Source organism: Kogia breviceps, chromosome 15 (assembly GCF_026419965.1).
Source record: "Kogia breviceps isolate mKogBre1 chromosome 15, mKogBre1 haplotype 1, whole genome shotgun sequence".
NCBI classification, from domain to species: domain Eukaryota; kingdom Metazoa; phylum Chordata; class Mammalia; order Artiodactyla; family Physeteridae; genus Kogia; species Kogia breviceps.
Window position 1 is genome coordinate 6,938,966 of NC_081324.1, and position 23,165 is coordinate 6,962,130.

The following is a 23,165-nucleotide window of genomic DNA, read 5'->3' on the forward strand; positions in this document are numbered from 1 at the left end:
TACTTTTGCTTGAATACACATATACACGGTCCACGAAGAACATACACGGAAATCATTCACATTATAATTGTGACTACTACGTTTTCTGTCCTCATACCCAGTAAAGCGGCATATATCGCCTTTTCCGGGGCAGACGTTCAAGAAACATCTGCTGAACTGAATTCAACATTATATATTTCATTACCGGAAGCCTGAGCTCTGCCACATATTCCCACCTGGCCCTGAATTCCAAAAAGTACGGATGGCAACCGCAAATTCCACATTCCGACTACATGTTAAGGTGGCCTACAGACGACCGCACACATTCCAAGTTCTGCACCAGGACGTGCCCCCGAGAAATGTCACTAGCTCTGACCCAGAATGAACCACAAATGTGTACCTGAAGTTGTCAACACCTGAAGCAAATTGAAAATCAAGGCCCGTCTCGGGGGCAGCTTGACATCTCCAGTCCCCACGCCCGCGCGAGCCCGCGAGGGTCCGGCGGCGCCTCCACGCGCGGAACAGACCAGGGTCTCGGCCCAACGCGACCCCCCAGGGAACGGCACGGGCGCGGCCTGCGGCCCCCAGCCCGCCCTGCGGCCGCCGGCCTCCAGCTCGGGGGTCCGAGCGCGGCCAAGGGGCTGCGCAGCGCGCAGGCCCCACGCCGCCGCCCCAGGCCTTGCCGAGCCCCGGCCTCTCCCCGGCTGACTGCGGGCAACAAAGGCGGCGGCCCGGGCCCGGCGCGCGCGGCGGACGAGAGGCCGAGGGGTCCGGCCGGCGCGCGGCGGAAGCAGGCCTCGGCCCTCTCCAGCCCGGCTTCCCGGACGCCGCTCCCCGCCGGCCCGGCCCCCGCCCGCGGACCCGCGCAGGGCCTCACGCCGCCGGGACCCTCGCCGCTCCCCGCCGGGCGGCCTCCCCGGCCCCCTCCGCGCCGGAGCCGCCCCGCCGGCCGGAGGAGAGGGGACACCGCCGCGGCCGGTTCCCCGGGCCCCCGAGGACAGAGGGCGGGAAGCCGAGCCCGGACCCAGCCTCCAACTCGGCTCCGCAGACGCTCACCCGGCGGCCGCCCGCTCCGCTTCCTCGCCCAGCGCCGGCGCGACTGCCGCGCTCGGCCCTCCTTCCCGCAACTCCTCCTCCCGCCTCCTTCCTCCTCCTCCTCCTCCTCCTCCAGGAGGGGCGCGCCGGGCGCCGGCCCGAGCTGGAGCCGCAGCCGAGGAGCCGAGCCGGCCGCTCCGCGCCCACCACTCGGCCCGCGGCGCCGGCGGGCGTCGGCGCGGGGGGCGGGCCGGCGGGGGCGGGGGTGGGGGCGTGCGGGGCGGGGCCGGGGGCGCCGCGGGGCCTGGGGGCCGGTCCCCTGCTGGAGTCGGAGTCCCGGCATCTGCCCGCCCGGCGCGCCCCGCCCGCTGACCCGGCCGCTTGTCCGGTGCTGCCTCTGCCTTTGCAGCCTCCCCTCCTCGGCGGCCGGGCCGACGCGGAAAGGAAGATGTCCTCGGCCGCCGGCCCTGCCCTTGTCCCTGCGGTCGGGCGGCGGCCTCCACGCGGCCGAGGTCAGCTCACCTGGTGCGGTGACCCGGACCCGGTCTCCGCGGGGAGGGAGGGACAGGCGAGCACGCGCGCCCGAGCAGGGCCAGGGAGGGAGCCCTTCCCCACACCTTGTCTAGCTTAACCGTAGAATGTGCTTGTTAAAAGAAAACCTATTCCTTCTTTCAAGCCATCTGCTTTTCCATTTAGTCCTTGTTAGTGGGGTTTTATGCAGGAATAGTTCACTATTGTTTGCGCCGCCGAATTCCAAGGTAGTGTGACGTAAAGTTGAGTGTTGGTGACTTGACCCATTTCTTTGGAAATTGGGTGAACCGTCCCAACATATAGCAATAACAGCAAATTGGATTTTTGCCAATGAGAAGCAACAAGAACATTTTTATTTCTCTTTTCATCAAAGAAAAGTGATTAAAGATAAGTATCATTAAAATCTAACTTAAGCTCTTTTCTCTTGTCCGTCATCCTATGTGTGGTTGCATTTGCTCCTTGCCATGTCTTCTCACAAGACTTCAGGATCAAGCGATTCCTGGCCAAGAAACAAAAGCAGAATCGTCTCATTCTCCAGTGGATTCCAATGAAAACTGGTAATGAAATCAGGTACAACTCCAAGAGAAGGCATTGGAGAAGAACCAAGCTGGGTCTATAAGGAGCCCCACATATGATGTAGCGCACATTAAGCTATCAAGGTCAATTGCGTCTCAGCGTATCAGAACATCACTAGTGTCTGGAACAGCTGCCTGTGTTTGATGGGAGAAATGGCATGGCTCTCTCCTCTTTTCTTGATCTTTCCTCACCGCTGCTCACTGTGTAGCTCAGTAATAAATATGTGAAACCTTTTGTTGGAAAAAAAGTCTAACTTAATAATTGTTGGCTTTAAAACTTGTATTTCTTGAATAGTATGGACTATTTTTTTTTTTTTTTTTTTTTGCGGTTCGCGGGCCTCTCCCTGTTGTGGCCTCTCCCGTTGTGGGGCACAGGCTCAGCGGCCATGGCTCATGAGCCTAGCCGCTCCGCGGCATGTGGGATCTTCCCGGACCGGGGCACGAACCCACGTCCCCTGCATCGGCAGGCGGACTCTCAACCACTGCGCCACCAGGGAAACAAGGCTACCGAGAAAAGGCGTAAAGTTGTTCCAACCTGAATTTGTAGCTGAATTATACCTCAGTTAAGCTGTTAGCTTTAAAAAAAGTGCAAGTAGGGCTTCCCTGGTGGCCCAGTGGTTGAGAGTACACCTGCCGATGCAGGGGATGCGGGTTCGTGCCCCGGTCCGGGAAGATCCCACATGCCGCGGAGCGGCTGGGCCCGTGAGCCATGGCCGCTGAGCCTGCGCGTCCGGAGCCTGTGCTCCGCAACCAGAGAGGCCACAACATTGAGAGGCCCGCGTACCGCAACAACAACAACAACAAAAGTGCAAGTAATTGATCTTTATTCCTGTAAATGTTGAATATATAATTCTCATCTAAACACAAAATGATTAATAATTTAAAAATTGGATTGTCAGGTGATTCAATTGGTTTGTATGACTGAATAGTATATACAAGGTTGATGTCATTTGTTATATGTGATCACCAGACCTTCTGTCATCTTCAGTTCTTAGCCGAATTTATTACTCAACCCCTACCATTATTGTTACCCTGATTTAGATACAACTCAATTCTTAAATATCTAATCACAGTTAATGTTGACTGAAATAGAATGGTCAGAGAGAATCATAAGTGGTAATTAGAAAAGAAGCAAACTTTTCAACCCACCCCTCTTGTTGTGAGCCCTTCAGAAGGAAAAGCCATGGGACAGATTGGAGTATCAGGGGGCTGGTGGCTCCTTATATGATCTAAAGAAGGCCAGCTGGGGGCCATCAGCAGGGCTTGATAAGCACTAAGCTAGCAGTGGAGAGAGCTGACTCTTCCAGGAGACACGATCAAGACACGGGCTTCTGAGTCTGGCAGAGCTGGTCTGGCATCTCAGCTTTGACAGTTCATATAGTTATGTGACCTTAAGTTTCTCAGTTGTAACTTCAATGTCTTTGAAGAGGGGGGGTGGGAGTGGGGGAGGGGTTTTGATATTTTGATATTAAGTATATTAAATGCTTGTGAAGATTACTTGCGATAATGCACAAAACCTGGTCCATAATGATTGTTATTACTAGGTTATATATATTTTACAGGCAAGGCATTTAAATGTTTTTGGTGTATATTATCTACTTTATTTTAACAATCATCTATTTGTAAGATCAGTATTATCATCATCCCCACATTACAGGTGAGGAAACTGTGGCTTCTTGTGTATAAGTAGTAAATAACTTTATCAAAGTCACACAGCTACTATGGGGCAGAGCTGGCATTCAGACTTAGATCTCTCTGACTCCACAATATGAGCTCTTAACCACTAAACTGAAATAATAGTGATAACTATATGAATAATATAACAACTTTAGTGTAGAGATAATAGTGGCTAAATATACCATTAAAATCTCCATGCTTGGCTGAATTCCAATACTTTGGCTGCAGACAACACTGTCTGATAGATACACTTGCTGAAAGATGGTGGGCTTCCCTGGTGGCACGGTGGTTAAGAATCCGCCTGCCAATGCAGGGGACATGGGTTCAAGCCCCGGTTCGGGAAGATCTCACATGCTGCGGAGCAACTAAGCCCGTGCGCCACAACTACTGAGCCTGAGCTCTAGAACCCATGAGCCACAACTACTGAAACCTGTGCACCTAGAGCCCATGCTCCGCAACAAGAGAAGCCACCACAATGAGAAGCCCGGGCACCGCAACGAAGAGTAGCCCCAGCTCGCCGCAACTAGAGAAAGCCCTCACGCAGCAACGAAGACCTAATGCAGCCAAAAATAAAATAAATTAATTTTAAAAAGGGGCTTCCCTGGTGGCTCAGTGGTTGAGAATCTGTCTGCCAATGCAGGGGACACGGGTTCGAGCCCTGGTCTGGGAAGATCCCACATGCCGCGGAGCAGCTAGGCCCATGAGCCATGGCTGCTGAGCCTGTGCATCTGGAGCCTGTGCTCTGCAACGGGAGAGGCCGCGATAGTGAGAGGCCCGCGCACCGCGATGAAGAGTGGCCCCTGCTCGCCGCAACTAGAGAAAGCCCTCGCCCAGAAACGAAGCCAAAAATAAATAAATAAATTAAAAAAAAAAAAAAAGATGGTGATGGCAAAGGGTCCTGCTGTAAGTCTATCCCCTTAACAGGCGCAGAAGAGCATAGTTCTACCTGTTCCTCCTAAAGTTATAGCTTGTAGAGCCAGAAAGAACTTTCTGGATCATCCTCAGCACCCTCATTTTATGGAGGAGGAAACAGACTCCAAAATCATCTGACTTTTGCCCAAGCAACAAAGTTAAAAATAGTTGAGTCAGGACTTGAACTGCCATCTCCCAATGTCAAGTCTGGTTTGATTTCTAGTATTAAACGTCTTCCTTCTTCCAGAAGAGGGAAAAAGAGGAGCTCAGACTGGAGAAAATTGGGTGGAAGCAGGATGGGATACGGCAGGCAGCCTTCCAACCTTGTCTTGCTATTTCACGTACATTCTCGCTGAAAGCACCCTGCGGGCCCCTGCCTGCCGGAAAGCTGTCCGAGCGAGCGACACTCCACACTCTCAACATCCCTCTCACCTTCCTGCTGCCGTTCTGCTGCCTCCTGCCTCCCTGCCTTTGAGGACCAGGAGAAGCCCTCCGCTCGCCCGAGGTTCCCTGTTTGGTACTTGCACTGGATTGAAGGGTGTCCCGCAGAGATTCACGTCCTTCCTGGGATCTCAGAGTGCGACTATTGTTTGGAAGTGGGGTCTTCACAAATGTAGTTAAGTTGGTCAGAGTGGGGTAGGGTGGGCCCTTCATCCAATTTGATTGTTGTCTTTATAAGAGGAGAACGGACACAGAGACAGGCGTGTAAAGACCATCAGGGAGAACCCCAGGAAGGCACAGATGGCAGCGATGGGCCCACAAGCCAAGGATTGCCGGCACTGCTGCCAAAACCTGGAGCTGGAACGGGCAAGGAAGGATCCTCCCCTACAGCCATCAGGGCGAGCATGGCCCTACACACAGCCTGATTGTGTACTTCCGGCCTCCAGGACCAGGAAAGGAGATATTTCTATTGGGTTAAACGCGCAGCTCATGATGCTTTGTTGTGGCACCCACAGGGAACTGATGCAGGAGTCCTAGGCCTGCCCACCCCTCCGTCCCCGCCCCTTCCACCCCTCCCATCCACCCACCCGGAGGGCCTGTTCACTGGAATGAAGTCACTGAGGTCTCCTCCCGATCAAAGCTTCTCCTTATAGAGTTCCCCCAATTACTAGCGTCACCATGGTTCCAGTTTGCCCAGGACAGTACCAGGTTATAACTATTGTTCCGGCACAAATGAGACTGGTGCCACCTTTCATCCCAAAGTCGCTCCTGTTCAGAAAATAAATCCTGTGTTCACCCTTACTTCCCCATAAAGTACAAAAGAGTGACTCAGTTACTTGGCATTCAGAGAGAGAGAGTTGCACCCAAACCCATTTCTCCAGCCCTGCAGTCCACTGCTTTCTCATGTTACACTTTGCCTGGCCAAGCTGGGGAGCTCCATCTCCAGACAGTCCCCACCCTGTGCCTTAACTCGTGCTTTTCTCTCTGCCTAGAACGTTCTTCCATCTCACCCCCCCACCACACACACAAACACACACACCCTCTGCTTATTTCTGATTATTTCTGTATATTGAAAACCTTACTCATCATCAGTCAATGTTCAGATCCATCCCATCAGGAACAATGTCTCTCTCTATAGAAACCCCACCTTGGGTTTTACAGCACAGGTCATACTCTGCCCTGAACTGCAACAGTTCTTCTCTCTTCTCCTTTGAATGCAGCTGCTTTGTCTTATTCATCTTCATAGCATGCTACCAGTACCTTGAAAGATATTTTCATACAATAGGGACTCAAGACGTCTTTGATAAATAAATATGAATATTTCATTCCTCTCTCCATCCATCTGAGAAGAGTTCTTAAAGGTGCACTTTAAGGGCTTCCCTGGTGGCACAGTGGTTAAGAATCCCCCTGCCGATGCAGGGGACACGGGTTCGAGCCCCGGTCCGGGAAGATCCCACATGCCAGGGAGCAGCTAAGCCTGTTTGCCACAACTGCTGAGCCCGTGCGCCTAGAACCCGTGCTCTGCAACAAAGACAAGCCACCGCAATGAGAAGCCTGTGCACCGTACCGAAGAGTAGCCCCCACTGGCCGAAACTAGAGAAAGACCGCGTGCAGCAACGAAGACCCAACGCGGCCAAAAATTAATTTTAATTATTTTGTTTAAGAAAAGATCCACTTTAAGATATGGGGTGGCTGGTTTGTCCTTTGGGAAGTGACAAATACCTGATCTCCAGAGCATAATTAGGTGGACAAAAAAATGTTGCCTGCCCCTTCAGTAAACAATGAACGTTACCCACCATCAAGCCTTCCGCCACAGCTGCAGCCCTGACGGTGCACCCTGAGGGGAATTCAGGTTGGAGAAAGGTACTGCCCCTAGATAGTTAAGATACGTAGCAAAGGAATAATTTCAATGCGTCCAGCCACTTGCTTCTTTCCATATACAGAAAGGCACTAAAATCAGTATCTTGGGGTGTCTGGGTGTTTTGGTGTGATTAGCAGTAATCTTTTGATGTTCAGCTACAGGTTTTTGCAGCAAAAACTCTTATATATCCTGGCTCCTCCCTTAACTCTCTGCCGCAGTTCCTCAGAGCTATCTGAGAGGCTGAACCTCAGGCTATAGCCCTCAGTAGGCCACCGAATAAAACATAATTCTCAACTTTTAGGTTGTGCAATTTTCTTCAGTCGACAATTATTAAGGGAAAATGTCTGGGCTATTTCAATCAGCAGCTAGATTCTGCTCGCTGGGGACACGCTGACAGCAAAGGAATGGTGCCCACCTCTAAGAACAAGGAATTCAGAAGGTTTTTAAGACCTGGCAGAAGGTACTTGGGTACGTGTTTCTTTGCTGAGAAAGGTAGCACTTCAGCATAGTATCATTCCTACATGGTAAGAGTCCCTGGTAGGCTCAGCTTCCCATTATTTTCCATTTCGGATCAGAGATTCCTACTTGTAGACAATTAAAAGAAATACCTCACTCATACCTGCCCTTTCCACTTCCGGGATCCAGAGCCCATCTGGCTGCTTAGGGGGTCTTTCACTCTGTAAGGTCATCCTGTTGATTTAGTGCAAAAAAAAATCTAGCAAATAGCCATTATTATGAGGAGTTGATGGCATGCGTAGGTCCTGTAGTAGAGACACCCCCACCCTCACAATTAACCCAACAATGGAAGAAGGAATCAGAATTCTTCCCTAATGGGCAGACAGTCAGAACTCCTATGGCCAAGTTCAGGGCGGTCTTGAAATACCATCACTACTTTCCCTCGCTTTGAGACTTCTAGCTGGGTAGAATCCCATTTCTTTTTTTGTTTGTTTGTTTTTTTGTTTTTTTTTAAATATTTTATTTATTTGGCTGCACTGGGTCTTAGTTGCGGCATGTGGGATCTAGTTCCCTGACCAGGGATCGAACCCAGACCCCCTGCATTGGGAGCGTGGAGTCTTAGCCACTGGACCACCAGGGAAGTCCCTAGAATCCCATTTCTTAAAGAACCCTTCTCTACAGCAAGATAACTGTCTGCATGCAATAGCTAGAAATCCAAAGTAGGATTTTACAGAAAAGTAAACTTCTACCCATGTTTGTGATTCTAAAGCATTAGGAAGACCTGACAATCTTTCAAAAAGGAAAAAAATACTGTACCTTCTATGGCATGGATTAAAATTCTATATTAGAGCTTTGTTCCTTTAGATTTGGAGTTATTAAAGAACAAATATTGGGAATTCCCTGGTGGTCCAGCGGTTAGACGCTTTGCCGGAAAAAAAACAAACAAAAAAAAAGCACAAATAGCTCCGTAGAAGGAATAGCACTTTTAGACGTCATCAGTTGTTTATTACTCTCTGACCTATGTATTGCTATTACATTGTTACTTGACTCCGGCATCATCTTTAACTTTTCATATCTGTGTTTGCCCATTCACCTATAGTTTATATTGACCTAATTTTACTCTCTTCAATTAACAGCAGACATATTTTTAAAGTGTGAGATTTCACCTAGGGCAAGAAAAAATATCTGTTATTCAAGTGCCTTGTCACAAAACAATAATGAACATATCTAATTGGTAATGCATATATTTCTTATCCTGAGTCACATTTTAGCACTGGCTGGCAAAGAACTTGAGACCAAAAGGCACTCTTTTTGAAACAGTACATGCCATAGAAGTGTTTCCAGTGAACGGCTTTCCAACAGGATCCATTTTCATGCCTCCTTGACCTTGAGTTTTGGCGGAGATTGGGAACCATAGGTGATAAATACCCTGACGTTAAGGGCTAATCTATGCCAGACTAGCAAAAGGAGTGGTTTCAAAACCTGTTTTGCCTGAATTTGCCAACCTACCTAACTTCAGGATACAGCAGAGAAGAGGCTGTGTGTCCCATCCTCCAACGAGGGAGGGAAGGAGTTGTTTCCTCCCCATTTTTCTTTTTCTTTTTTTTTTTTTAAACCCCACATTTGTTTATTTATTTATTTATTTTTGGCTGTGTTGGGTCTTCGTTTCTGTGCGAGGGCTTTCTCTAGTGGTGGCAGGCGGGGGCCACTCTTCATCACGGTGCGTGGGCCTCACTGTCGAGGCCTCTCTTGTTGCGGAGCGCAGGCTCCAGACGCACAGGCTCAGTAGTTGTGGCTCATGGACCTAGTTGCTCCGCGGCATGTGGGATCTTCCCAGACCAGGGCTCAAACCCTTGTCCCCTGCATTGGCAGGCAGATTCTCAACCACTGCGCCACCAGGGAAGCCCCTTCCTCCCCATTTTAAGCCAAGTAATGGAAAGCTTCAAGAAAACCTGAGCGTTTGACCTATGCCCTTGGAATTTGAGCTGTGGAGGACCTGGTGTCAGACTCTCACAGGAAAATGCTGAAGAATATAGCCTGACCAGAGCTGCCCTGACCCAGCAGCAGAAAGAAGAGACAAGACCACCCCACAACCAAGCACAGCAGGCCAAGGACAAGGGAGCCACCCGTGGGCTTTGTGGACCTGTAGATGCGAGCTGGAACCAGGAAATTCATGAAGGACTTCTTCCTGTCCTCAAGGGTATTAAAGAAGAAAGTACTCTGACACTTGTTAACATGGTAAAGAAGACTTTTAGTTTGGTAGGGTCGAGACTATAGCAATAGGGGAAAGTGATGGGACTTAACTCTGGAAACAGCAAAGACAGCCAGGGATTTATAGGGATTTATTTACAACAAGCAGGGTGAAGGGGGTCAGTGGATGGAAAGTTACTAAGAGGAGCCATGAAGGAGAAGGATTCTTGCGAAACCACCACCATCTTGTGAGGAGACTCAAGCAACCCGAGGAGAAGAAGCCCAAGTTGGGCACGAACAGAGGCCTCCTGCCCAAAACAAGCACCACATGAGCGAGCTTTATTGGGAACCCTAGTCCCAGACAAGCCTTTGAATGACTGCAGCCCAGCCCACACCTTGACTGCAACTTCACAGGAGACCCCAAACCAGAATCACCCAGCTAAGCTGTTTCTGAATCCTTGACCCAAAGAAACTGGAATAATATGGTTTAGCACCCTTCCTTAACCATTACATACAATCTCTCTGCCACTGAAAGAAAGTGAAGTGTGACGTTCACCATGGGATGGATAGGATTTCTAAGTGGCCAATAGATACCTGAATATCCCAAAGATACTATTGTATTATATGATTTTTTTCAGAATTTTAAATAAACTTTGGTTTTTAGAGAAGAAAATACTGATTATTTTTTAACCATCAAGGTTTTGCATGTATTTGAACATATTCAGAAGCTGATAATGACTGAATATTTTATAATAAAGATTCTTCTGTCCTCTTTTCTTCCTTTTTTTTTTTTTTTTGCGGTACGCGGGCCTCTCACTGCTGTGGCCTCTCCCGTTGCGGAGCACAGGCTCCGGACGTGCAGGCTCAGCGGCCATGGCTCACGGGCCCAGCCGCTCCGCGGCACGTGGGATCTTCCCGGACCGGGGCACGAACCCGTGTCCCCTGCATCGGCAGGCGGACTCTCAACCACTGCACCACCAGGGAGGCCCTGTGCTCTTTTCATTGAAAAAAATTTTTTGTGGAGGGAATATATTTCTTTTACCCTGATTTACCTCCCTTCTCCATTCATATGAACCTGGGTTATAAAATTTAATTTGTAATAGACTGGATGTTTAATTTAAATAACCCAATGAAATATGAACATTTTAAGAAAATAGCATTCAACATCCACTCATGAGGGTTCAAAATATATAAACTGGTTACTTAACCGCATGTTCTCATTTAAAAAAAAAAAAAGCAAAAAGGCACACTCTGACCGTGTTCTTGTTCTAATCTGTCTCCCTGTTTTCTCTTTACTCTTGACATCAGGATTATCCCCTTGCCGTTCCCATGGTAACTGTATTTTGTAGGGAAGAAATAATGCAACAATTATATGAAAAAACCAGGTTTCAATGTCATCTCACTGCTAAACTTTTGATCACAAGGAGTTGGGAATAACTGGAAAGGAGAGTTAACGTAGTTATATATTAATAATGATCACAACAAGGTAAATGCTAAGTCAGCCACCTGTGCACTTCCTTCCTCTCTCCCTTTCTTACTCTTTGGTGGTCATCATGAAAAAGTATGACTTCAGATGAAACCCAGAAGTAGAAAAGGCCGTGCACTCACTTAAGAAAAGCACTTGGCAAAAAATGCTTCATTACGTAAGGAACTACGTGCATGTCTAGCAATAAATACCTATTTGAATATTATATTTTCATTAGCACATAGTGTGTACTTTATGATAGTAGCAAACTAACGTCCGTTAAAAAGAGTCAATGAGGGAGTTCCCCGGTGGTCCAGTGGTAAAGAATCCACCTTCCAATGCAGGGGATGCAGGTTTGATCTCTGGTCGGGAAACCAAGATCCCACATGCCTCGGGGCAACTAAGCCTGCGCGCCCCAACTGCTGAGCCCGCACACCTCAACTAGAGAGCCCGAGTGCCGCAACAAAGAGCCTATGCACCGCAACGAAGATCCCACCTGCCGCAACTAACACCCGACCCAGCCAAAAAATAAATAAATAAATAAAAAATAAAAAATAAAAAGTCAGTGAATAATTTTGACAGATCTCTGGGAATAGTTTCCCCACCAACTCTCCCTTTAAAATACCGCTGAGTGTGCGTAAACTCAGGAAAAATCTGGCACCTCCAGGATTTCACTTGAAAAGAGAAAGCAACAGAGACCTGGGGAGCTTTTCAGGAAACATCAGTGTGACTCAGACTTCCTTCTGTCACTGACTATTTTCAGGTTCAGTTTTGTGTGAACCAATTCTCCTGGGATGGTGCAGCAAACAATAGCAGTCCAACTACTTAGCGCTCCTTTCCAGAGGACGCACTGGAGCCCCGACAGGTCACCGCCACAGATACATCTCTCAACTTAGTTGCTGCTAAACTTGAGAGGGAGTGGAATAAAGATTTTATTCCCAGCAAGTGGCTGGCGTGTATTTAAGTCTTTATTTCTCGCTGGTGCAGAGAAATAGGCTTAACTTTTGGACATGTTGAGGCCAGGCTTCAAGACACACACAGCGGCAGGTTGAGGGAGCAAATGAGGATAGGGCCGAACAGAAGCTTCTTCCTATGTCGGCCTCCAGGTTGTTCCAGGGCCTTCTTGAGGGCAGGGTCAAAATAACCCTTAACAATCTTACCTCTGCTCTGTCATCCCGACAAGTAACGGAAGCCCCATCGTTCAAAGCCGTGCTTTAACGTGGCAAAAACTTTTACCCCAACACATTTGTAGAGCGATACAAAACTCAGACATTTTCTACGAGATGAAATAAATTCTCTTTATATTTTCTAAACTTATTTACTGCTTCTTGTTGACTATCCACTGTAGTGTACCTTCTTATTTTGAAAGAGGAGGTGAGGGTCCGTATAGTAAAAATTAAGAAATACAAATGCAGGTTTAAATCACAGCTAATTTTCAGAAATACTCTGATTAAATATTTTAACATGAATACTGCCCATTTAGAATGACTCATTGTTTCAAAATATTTTGGTTGAATTTTAATTTTGTTTTATTTTAATTGTGTATAGAAGAATCCAAAAGGCATTTTCCTCTCTAATCTTATTTATACCTTTTAGTCTGCTACATCAGAGGCTTTTAAATCAATTACCTGATATATATATATATATATATATATATATAATCCAATCTTGTAATTCAAGACTGAATTACAAGAATGAAGTATTTCCTAAGTAATTATTTAGTATTTCCTAAGTAATAGTTATTATTACTTATTTCCTAAGTAATTTCCAAGAGAGGAAAGAAAAAAATTCAAATTATTTTATGCTAGTTCATACTTTATAAGGCAAGATCAGAGATTCCCTGTTAATTTTTTAAACTAACTAAAAATCGAAGAACACTAGGAAAAATTTTGACAGTTCCTTTCAGTTTATCAAATCAGTGGAAATAGACACACTGAAATTGACATTCAATTCTAATTAAATTAACTGATACCAATAGCTCAGCTTTGAGAAACTCAGGTAGGTTCTAGAAATGCTTGCACAAGATCTTCTATTTTTCGTTGTTTCCATAAAAAAAAGATTCAAATATTTGTCCAAGAGTAGTAATGCACTTTATCAGTGAAAGAAGAAAAAATCCAAAATCTTAACATCTAGAAAGAAGCAAAATAGTGAGATTTTTTAGAAGTGGGAATTAAAATTGTGGCTCTATAAAATATCTTCTAACTGCTTATCAAAGCGACCCTGGGTTCACAAGAATCCTGAGTGTCTTTCAAAATAAAATTCTCTTCATCCTACGTCAGTATTAAAAATGTCTTGTTACTGAAAATATAGCCAGATTATAAGAAAACATCACAATGAATAATTAATAAATAGAAAACCCCGTCACCAAATTAGGGGGGAAAAAAAAACAGAAAAACTTTATCTCAAGGTCTAAGGCATTCAACAATTCAACAATTATGCCTCGCTTCATGAATATTTTTGTAAGATGTTCCAGACACAAAAGATCGCTTCAGGAAACTGGCTTCATCTGAACCATGGTTAAAATCCCTGAAAGAATTTCTAGGAAAAAAAAATACTCTGAAACCCTCCCTGGGCTCGCTTCGTGGGCTTGGGACCAGCGCCGCTGCCCAGCGCCGCACAGGCAGAAGGTCCCCCAACGGCGGCTTAAGGCTCTGCGGTGGAATTCGGAATGGCTGAGTTTTGTTAAGTGGAGCACGCTCTGGGGGCTTGGAGCCTCAGCTCTCACGCAGTCCAGCTCCCCTGCCTTCCCGTCAGGTTCTAAGTCACCTGCTCCATGAGCTCGGCTCCAGGCCCACCTGTTCACCCCCGCCTGGTCGCTGCGTAGGGTCCAGCTGAGCGCTGCGCCCCGCCTCCGCATGGGGCGTGGCTCCCCTTGGGCCGGAAGCACCTGGCCTCATCGTGACTGACAGACAGGACGAGGCTCCTGCGCTCCCTCCTTCCAGGTACCTGGTGCGTCCCTCAGCGGAAGTTGCAATACCCTTGGCCTTGGGTAGAGGCAGCAGACCCACGGGCAGGAGAGACGCTGCCTCTACTGCCCGGCAACGCGGGCGAGGCGCGCGTTGGTTTGACACGGTCGAGGGTGAGGGGTGGGGTGATTGGAGACGTAGCGGGGACCCGACAGTCGGTGACTTACACTCGCACCGAGTAGGGGGAGGGGGCAGCCGTGAGGGTCTGCACTTGCTCTGCAAGTGTCCTGGTGCCTGAGGGCGCATAACATCAAAGAGCAAATAAACACCATGATGGTAGAGAAACAGACCCTCAGGAACAAATATCTTTGGAGTAGTTTAGTATTTCCCAGGAATTTGTCAAAACCTTAGTACTATTTACACAAGTCTGTTATGGACTGGAACTTCAGTAGGACAAGCAAATCTCTATATAGATATAGACGTAGACATTTGCTTATGAAAGAGGCCATTTTGGTTTAGACTGGTCACTTGTGCTGCTTGCCCTCTTTTCCACTCAAATCCATGCTCTCCCTTCTCCGTCCGCGCTTGCTGTAGGAGGCTGGCCGCTCTGGCCCCGTCCCCTGGGCTTCCTTGCCCCCTGGTGTCCAAGCCGGTCCAGCAACGTTAGGACAGAGTATGAGTGGAGACCCAGAGCAGAGAGAATTCCGGTGCTGGCTCCCCTGGTCCGTCCTAGCAGGGCTGGAGTTTGGACAGAGGCTGCCTTCCTTGGCTCTAAGGTCTTGTAGACATGCCTCTCAGCCACCACTCCCTCGCTCACAGGGGCTGTTCCCTCCGCTTGACATTCTGGGTGGTAATGGACTTCCCCCTGTGGCTAGGTGGGTGTCACCTCCCCATGTTAGCCCTTACCTGTGCTCACCACTCTGTGTACTCTTCCTTACTTACGCTTTGTTTGGTTAAACCTTTTGCGTCTGTCTTGTGTTTTGCCAGCACTCTTGAGTGATACAGCACCTCTTCTCAATGGCTGCAGTTCAGCTTTGTAGCTTGGAGGAGTGTTATTGGAGCATATATCTTAGAACCATGCTGTCATTTCACTTTCTGGATAATCCCTAAGCATCCTCTGGTGGCCTTGGCAATATGGTAACTTGGCTGGGCTAGCCAACATTTCCCGGAACTCTCGTCCCTGTGTATTTCTGGTTAGGGCGGTGGCTACAGTGACATTTGAGAAGGGGAAGTGAAGTAGCACTTCTGTTACTCTTATGCTCAGAAGATCGGGAGAGAGGCACAGGTAATGTGGCAGCTCCCTCCTGGTGTTATTTACCTGCAGGGTCACCCAGTGGATGTAAGCAGTACCTGAGCCCTGCAGCTGTGCCATCACCACCCACCTCCTCCTTTTCACGTCTGTGTGGGCCAGGTGCGTGTGTTTAGCTCTAAGACGAAAAGTGCCAGGTCCCAGTCTGTCTTTGCGGACTCCAGCTCAAGTTCATGCACCCAGTTCCTTTTCCTGTTCTCCAGCCTTATGCCTTCTTCCCTTTCTGCCTGTGGCCCTGCAGACTGAAGGCCAAACACCAGGCAGAAAAAACTACAGCCTTACAGAGACTGCCTAGCTATAGTTCCCAAGATGGTGTGAGGTCAATCTTTATAACATATCAAGATTTGAATAATCAAGAATATATATATAGTGGTTCTGCTTCTCTGGTAAAAACCCTCACATATTTACACAACAATTCTTTTATCTTCCCACATGTACATTAGATGTTCAAATACTTTCTGTTATTTATCTCTCTATTAATACCATTTCAACTCTTACTTCAGAGCCTCATTACCTTCTAAAATATCTTAGAAATAGCACTGTGAGATTGTATTCTCTTTGAGAACATAATTAACTAGTTAACATCAGTCTGGATGCCTGATTGGAGGCCATTAGCACCCTCACAGAAGCTAAAGTTTGGAAATTAAAACTCAAATTAGCTATTTTTCATATTTCTCAAGCTATTGTATGTTATTCGGTTTTTCAAAAATATTTTAAAAATCATTAACTTATAAATTTGAAATGATCTTTACATTTCATTTATCTGTATTAATCCCATTCTTTCTCTCTTGCCTTGTTTCTCTTTAGTTTATGCATGTCTAAATTTGTCAGAAAATGGGTGTTATTTATTCTTTTATTAAACTACTCCTAAGAAGCAGCATCCTTTCATTCCATGTTTTATCAGTGGAAGGTAAAGACCTTCTTTTGTTGGACTAATAAAAATCCCTCCATGTGACCACATTTCTGACTGTGACATTCTCTGCAATCACAGGATCATTTTCCATATTCTTCTTACAGAATTTTTTTCCACATATTTGAAACTTATTATGTCATCCATGTCTTTTGTACGTGTAAGAAACAAAGGGTCCTATTTAGTATACTAAGAAAAAATTCTAGATGTGGCTACATTCCTAGTTTCTTTCTTATTTTGGAATGTATTCTTCAAAGTTAGGACTCTAACACATAGAGTTTATTCATTGTCTGATACCCACATCTGGTAGAAAATGTGACACAACATTAGGTAATAACATTCAGAACAAATTATTTGGAGACTTTCTCTTTTATGAACATCTTTGCTTTTATGGATTATGTGATATTGTGGATTGTATCCAAATATCTTTATATTAAAATAGGGAAAAATTTCTTTTTATAAAGGTAAGTATAATAAACATGACCAGCATATCTAAGAATCATAAGACCTTTTGCTTATTTCATAAAGGAAGGTAAGAGAGCAAAAGTAGAATCTTAATTTGTCAATTTGTGAAGTTAACTAAGTATAGCACAATAATTATTTGGAAAAAATGATACTTTAAATATCTTTTCTATTCACCAGCCTGAAAAATATTATTTAATGCAACCATTTTTTTTTTTACTGTGTGAACTTCCTCTTAAGAGATAAGGAAGACCATTCATATTAACAAGAACATGCATTATCTTATTTAATTAAGTGCCATCTGCAATGGAACTCATCGATCTGAAGGGGATAATGGAGTTGGGTAATGTTAGACCATTACAGAAACGAAACCAAGAATTTTTTCTAACCTTAAAAATTATTTTCTAAATCAAATATGTATATTGGCACAGTGTTCACTTTAGTTAAAAGATGTTTATTTTAAAAGTGATTGGCACCGAACCTGGACAGTGTTCTGTGCCATGAATTTTATAGTCCTGGGGAGCTCACTACAAATAGAGGCGAAGCATGGTCAGTACCGAGCCAGAGCTAAGTTTGTAATTAACACAGAGTTTGTTCTGATAGGCTGAGGGAAGGGGAGAGAAATAAATAAATTCACAGCAAGGGCATCTGAAATTAACATTAAACTTTCCACAGTGAAATATATTTTGTATAATTTACCACTAACAAATTGATTTTATTCGTTTGATACTTATTCCATAATTCTTTAAAATATAGGCTAGTATGATCAACAATGATACCGAAAAATATTCATTACCTAGACTTAGAAAAAATCACTGAAAAAGAAGCAATTTCTGTTCTGTTTTCAATGTGGAGAGAAAGGAAGGGATCGTTTGCCTTATGCATTTTATTCCTTGATTAATGGAACAATTATTGGATATTTAGGAAAAAAAAGAAAAGATTACTATTTCAACAATAGATGAAAATGACCAAGTAATGTTGAGATACAGAACTCCTACTGGAATTCCAATACATATATTAAAGGTGAAGTGCTACTTTCTTTTTCAGGAAAACAGAGTAATTAAATTATCCTGTTTTAAATAAGATTGATTTTTTCTATTCTTTTTGAACTGATATAAGTTGATTTCAATATTTTCTATTCTGTAACATTGAAATGATCCTTTCACATTTTGTGATAATATTAAGCATATTATTTTTCTTGTATTAGATGCCCAGCATTCTAGTTCATATTAAAGTTATTTATATATTCACTTTCAATTCCTGATACCTTACACATGGATGTTAGCTCTTTAACTGTCTTAACATCTTAAAATAAGCAGAACAAACATTTAAGTGCATCAGCGTGAGCATATTTATATGTCTCTAAAATGTTGACCACATTCCTCACTCTGTTGGTTTCAGCATCACTAACTTACAAGAGAAATTTTGGGTGTTGCACTACTGACTGATTTTCCTACACGAATTCAAAGGCAAAGATGGTGGTTTAAGTCTAGGAAATGTTATTGCCAGAAACACGTCTATAGTATTTTAGGTCTATACAAAAATAATCATTGGACTTTTTCTCACTCATATTTTAACTTTATGAAGTAATGTTATGTTGACTCTACTGCACGAATTTCTACTCCAGAATATGACTGCAATGCTAAAACTTTAATACAGACCAATCTATCTGCAGAATTGTCTGCCATAAAATTACTGATTGATCCCTTTGGTTGGACCCTGTTAACTGATTTCTTCTCTCTGTTTAGATAGATTTATAGACCTATTAAACATTACATAAAGCCAGTAATGTAGAAATGTTATTTAATGAGGCTGCACAGCCAGTGTTACAAACTATGATGTTAAAATTTAAACGCAGGTTTAGAGAATAGGACTGGCTTTAACATTTTTTTTCCTTAGAAAATTGCAAACACTTGAAAATAATGAGAACTTGTTAAAAATATATTAAACTTAAATTAAACAATTAAACTTAATGCAGTGCATCAAAAACATACATGAAAAGCTTTCTTTTGAAATTAATCACACACTTATTGCCATCTATTATATTTTCATGCTTTTACAATATTCTCCCATGGCCAGAGCACAGTAGAAATTTAGAAAATTCTAAATAATCAAGTGTTGCAACTTAATATTTTATCTGAATTTTAAGATAATTCTCCCTAAGCATGTTTCATGTTTACTTTTTAAAAGCACCTTTTGTTACATTGGTGAATGAGTTGCTTGATATCCAGCAGTTTGTGAACTGCTTGGAAAGAAAGCCAGGATCATAAGGCTATGGCATGGTTTCACTAAAAACAAGTGATGTCTCACTAACCCTATTTCTTTTTTAGGCAGTGTGACCACAGGGGAAGTTAAAGGGCATGCTGTAGACCCAGGGTATCTGGACTTCAGCAAAGCATTTGACAAGTTCTCTCACATGATATCTTTGAGGATTAGATAGAGAAATGTTAGCTAGAGGCAAGGACAGATTGCTAGTTAGAGCTCTGGATGAATGATCACCATCAAGAAATGTCAAATGATCATTGTCAAGGGCAAGCTTTGTCCTTGGCCCTTTGCTGATCGAATTTATTAATGGCTTAGATAAAAATGTAGAGCCCCTTAGATTTACAGCTAGCATAAAAAACTGAATAGAACGATCTGGACAATTGGATTGAATTTACAAAGATGGAATTTAGCACAATAAGTTCTTGACCTTTGGTCGTAAAGTTTTTTTGAACAAGTGTGATTGGAGGAAATTTATCTCAGCGATTTTAGTGAAAATATGAGTCAACCGTATGATGTGAGCTTAGCAAAGCTACATTGACCTTGAGCTGCATCACCAGAACTATAATGTCCAGAGTGAAGAAGGCAATTGTTTCAATCAGACCCCACTTGGGAATTATATTATCTGTGTGCAAATGGGAGCTTGTTCAAAAGAAAGTGACCAGAATGGTGAAGGAATTCCAAAGCGTGTGATATGGGAAACAGCTAAAGAAACGGGGGTGTTTAACTGGGAGACCAGAAGACTGCAGGAATCTAAAATCAAGGCTTAAAAACATTTGAAGGATGGCCAGGAAAAGAAGGATTAGACTCCTGTGTTGTCCAAAGGGGGAACACTCACCATCCTCCGTATAGAAGAGGAAGAGCTCTTCCTGCATATCAATGTTAGCTTATAAATGTAGAAGGATTGATGGAATTATCAAGTCACCACTTTACAACTATGTCTGAAATCACTGCCTTGGGCAAGGATAATCAATGGATTCTAAAACCAGGAAGAGAAAGGTTGGTGAGGAACGAGGTGTTCATATGGCATCAAATCATCAACCCACAGATTACTTTCTGCTATGACACTTATTTTAAAACCACACTTTGGTTTTGTCAGAAACTACTGTTATATAAGTTCATCTTAAGTAAAATCAGTTTCAAGTTTTTAATAAGTCAGATTCTTTATGAACTAGCAAAAAAAAGACAAGCTCATTAAGGGAAAATATCAGTTACATAAATCTGATTCTACTCTTGTTTTAGTCTTAGAACCGAGTGTGATAAACTATGATCACACGGCAGTCTCCTGTGATGTTATTACAGCTCTTCACCACTGACAGAGCTTTGCTCTTTCTATACTTTGGCTTCTCTTTGAATTGTTAATCTTCATACATTTTCTCTATCAATGGGAAGGAAGTAAATTTTATTTACATAAATCTAAGACCATTTAGATATCAGATGACTTCCCAAACCTGAAAATTAATGATCAGTGTATCAAAATTACAAGACCAATTGTTACATCCTAATTTTTACTCAGAACAAAACTTTCATATAGTAGGCTTGACCTCTGTCTCATAGAGTCATAGGCCAGAGCAAAATTAATTCTTATGGAGAAGAATAGTGAGAAAATGAGGGTGAGAAGTGTGGAAAGATGGGAACCAGGTCTAGATTCTCGATCCTGTGGGTGGTGAATGAGACAGAAGGCGTCGGACATGTGCCTGGGTTCAAAAGAGCAGACTCCAGATAAGGGCTGTGACCCGGGAGTGATAAGGGCTGTCTGCGCTGCTGTGTCTGCGGCCAGGGTGTTAGGGCACAGAAAGACAGGATTAGGAGACAACCTCCAAAAGGCAGCAGAACTAGTGCATTTCACACATTGGTGAATGAACACATCGTGGGGATGATTCTTTTGCACCATGGTTGATAGTCAAGATACGTCTGTAATTTTTGAGTGACAAATGACTTATCTCTTTCACCCTGAAATCTATAACTCCTGGAACGCTGACGTCTCTGTTTTAACTGATAGCTGGCCATAGTTAGCAGTTTCTTTCTTTCTTTCTTGTTTTGGCCTCACGCCGCCTCTTACGGGATGTTTGTTCCCCGACCAGGGATCGAACCCACGACACTGAAAGCGTGGACTCCTAACCCACTGGACCACCAGAGAATTCCCCAGAGTTTGCAGTTTCTTGCTATCATGTTGGAAGCCATACCTAGACCATGGATGGCATCAGTTCTCTGTCTTCGAAGGGCTCACCCTTGCAGAAGTGCTGGAGGAAAGGAAGAAGTTGACTCGATCTTTCTCACGTCTTCTCCTCATTGATCACGACGGAATTGACCGGCACATATACTTGCTCTGCATGCTCCGCACCAAATTTCTGAAGCAAAAGAGGAATCTCTTCCCCGATCTGTCTTTTTGTGCCTCTCTTTTTCCTCAGGGGAGACCGAAATTTATTTAACTAGATTTCAGCTGGACAAAATGGATAGTTAGGGAGAGAAGGAAGCATATAATATGATTATGTGTGCCCCAGTACCTCCTAGAAATAGCTCTGTGGACCAAATTCCCCTAAGGAGATGGCTTGCTGTTGTATAATCCGCAGAGCATCTTATAATTATTTATTCCTTTTCCTGCTCCCAATTTCACTGATTAACTTATCTAACTGTGCCATTAAAACCCATGTATCATTTTTCACCATTAATCAGTTATTCATGAGTTTTATCCATGTCTGAAGTATGTTCATCAGGAAAAAGAGCCTCAATTTGCATTTTAATTGATCATTGTATAGTGTATCTGATAATACACATGGTGATTTCTGTAAAAGCTTATGTGTAGGAAGATTAAAATGATCTTTATTTGACAATTCTCTGATGTGAGTTTCATAAATGTACTAGAGTAAAAAGTAGGCATTGCTTATATGTTAAGCTGGTTTTACCAATAACCATACAACTAGGGCTGCAAGATAAAACATAGAAGGCCCCATTAAATTTCAGGAAAACAAATAATTTTGTATATAAGTACACATACAATATCTGGGACATATTTATACTAAGAATACTCATTGTTTATCTGAAATTCAAATTTAACTGAGTGCCCTGTGTTTTTATTTGCTAAATCTGGCTATCCTGAGTACATACGTATGTACAACTACATACTAATTCAAAATAACTACATAATTGTCTGCTATCAACAGGCTTTCCTTTATTAACCATGAATACCTTTTAAAATACATTTTTAAAAATTTTGAAGGTAATTACTTTATTGGAATTAGTTAAGTCTTATCAAACTTCTTTATAAAATATAAATAGCCTTATCTATATATAGTCTTGAATAACGTTATTAGTAGTACCAGGACACAGCGCTGACTTTTGCTTTTGGTCTTGCTGTTGAGAGAATCATGTTCTATCTTTCCAACTTTTCATTGTGTAAAACCATGTAATACTTGCTATCTAATTTCATATCTATCAGATAACAAGTACACAAAACTTTGCATATCTGTCTTAGGCAAACATTTGTTTATTGATCTGCAATTTTCTTCTTTCTTAGAAGAGTTAAAAACTGTCTTTTAAATCAGTTCATGTCCCTACTTCAGAAGAGCAGTAAAATACCAGGAAATAAAGATCATGAACATACCGTGTCCAAAAATAATCATCAGATCACCCATCTTAATTTTTACTTCTCATTGTCCTTGACTTCAAGGGAAATGTAGTAGTTTCCAATTACTGCGGTAATAAATTAAGCAAACTTAGTGGCTTAAAACGAGACAAGTCTATTCTCTTACAGTTCTGCATGTCAGAAGTCCAAAATGAATCTTATGGGGCTAAAATCAAGGTGTCTGCAGGGCCAGTTCCTTCTGGGGGCTTCAGGGGAGAAGGCATTTTCCTACCTTTTCAGCTGCTAGAGGCCCCTTGCACTCCTTGGCTCGAGACCCCATCTTCACATCACCCCGTCTCTTGCTCCGTCACCACGTGACCGGCTACTCAGCCTCCTCTCTGTGACCCTGGTGATTACACTGGGTTCACTCAGGGAATCCAGGATAATCTCGCTCTCAGAAGCCTTGATTTAATCACATCTGCAACATCCCTTTTACCATATGTAAGATCACATAGTCACATGTCCGGAGAACTAGGATGTGAATCTTTGGAATGGGCAACTATACAGTCAACAACAGGAAGGGATTTCCACAGCTGTTATAAATACGTTATGCATATATACACACACAT

At 43.9% G+C, this 23,165-nt stretch overlaps 1 protein-coding gene across 6 annotated transcripts in view; it reads right to left on the minus strand.

The window, feature by feature from the left end:
* The window catches only part of SOCS6 (suppressor of cytokine signaling 6), a 1,023,578-nt gene extending 1,022,340 nt beyond the window's left edge, over nucleotides 1-1,238 (minus strand). For 2 of the 6 annotated variants that reach the window (XR_010836697.1, XR_010836698.1), the window contains exon 1: nucleotides 1,036-1,135. The gene's annotated coding sequence lies outside the window, so the exon portion shown is untranslated. Of the gene's footprint in view, nucleotides 1-379; nucleotides 580-1,035 lie in introns of those variants that run through there. The other 4 variants (XR_010836699.1, XM_067014392.1, XM_059041416.2 and 1 more) reach the window with 4 other exon arrangements.
* Between the last annotated feature and the right edge of the window lie 21,927 nt (nucleotides 1,239-23,165).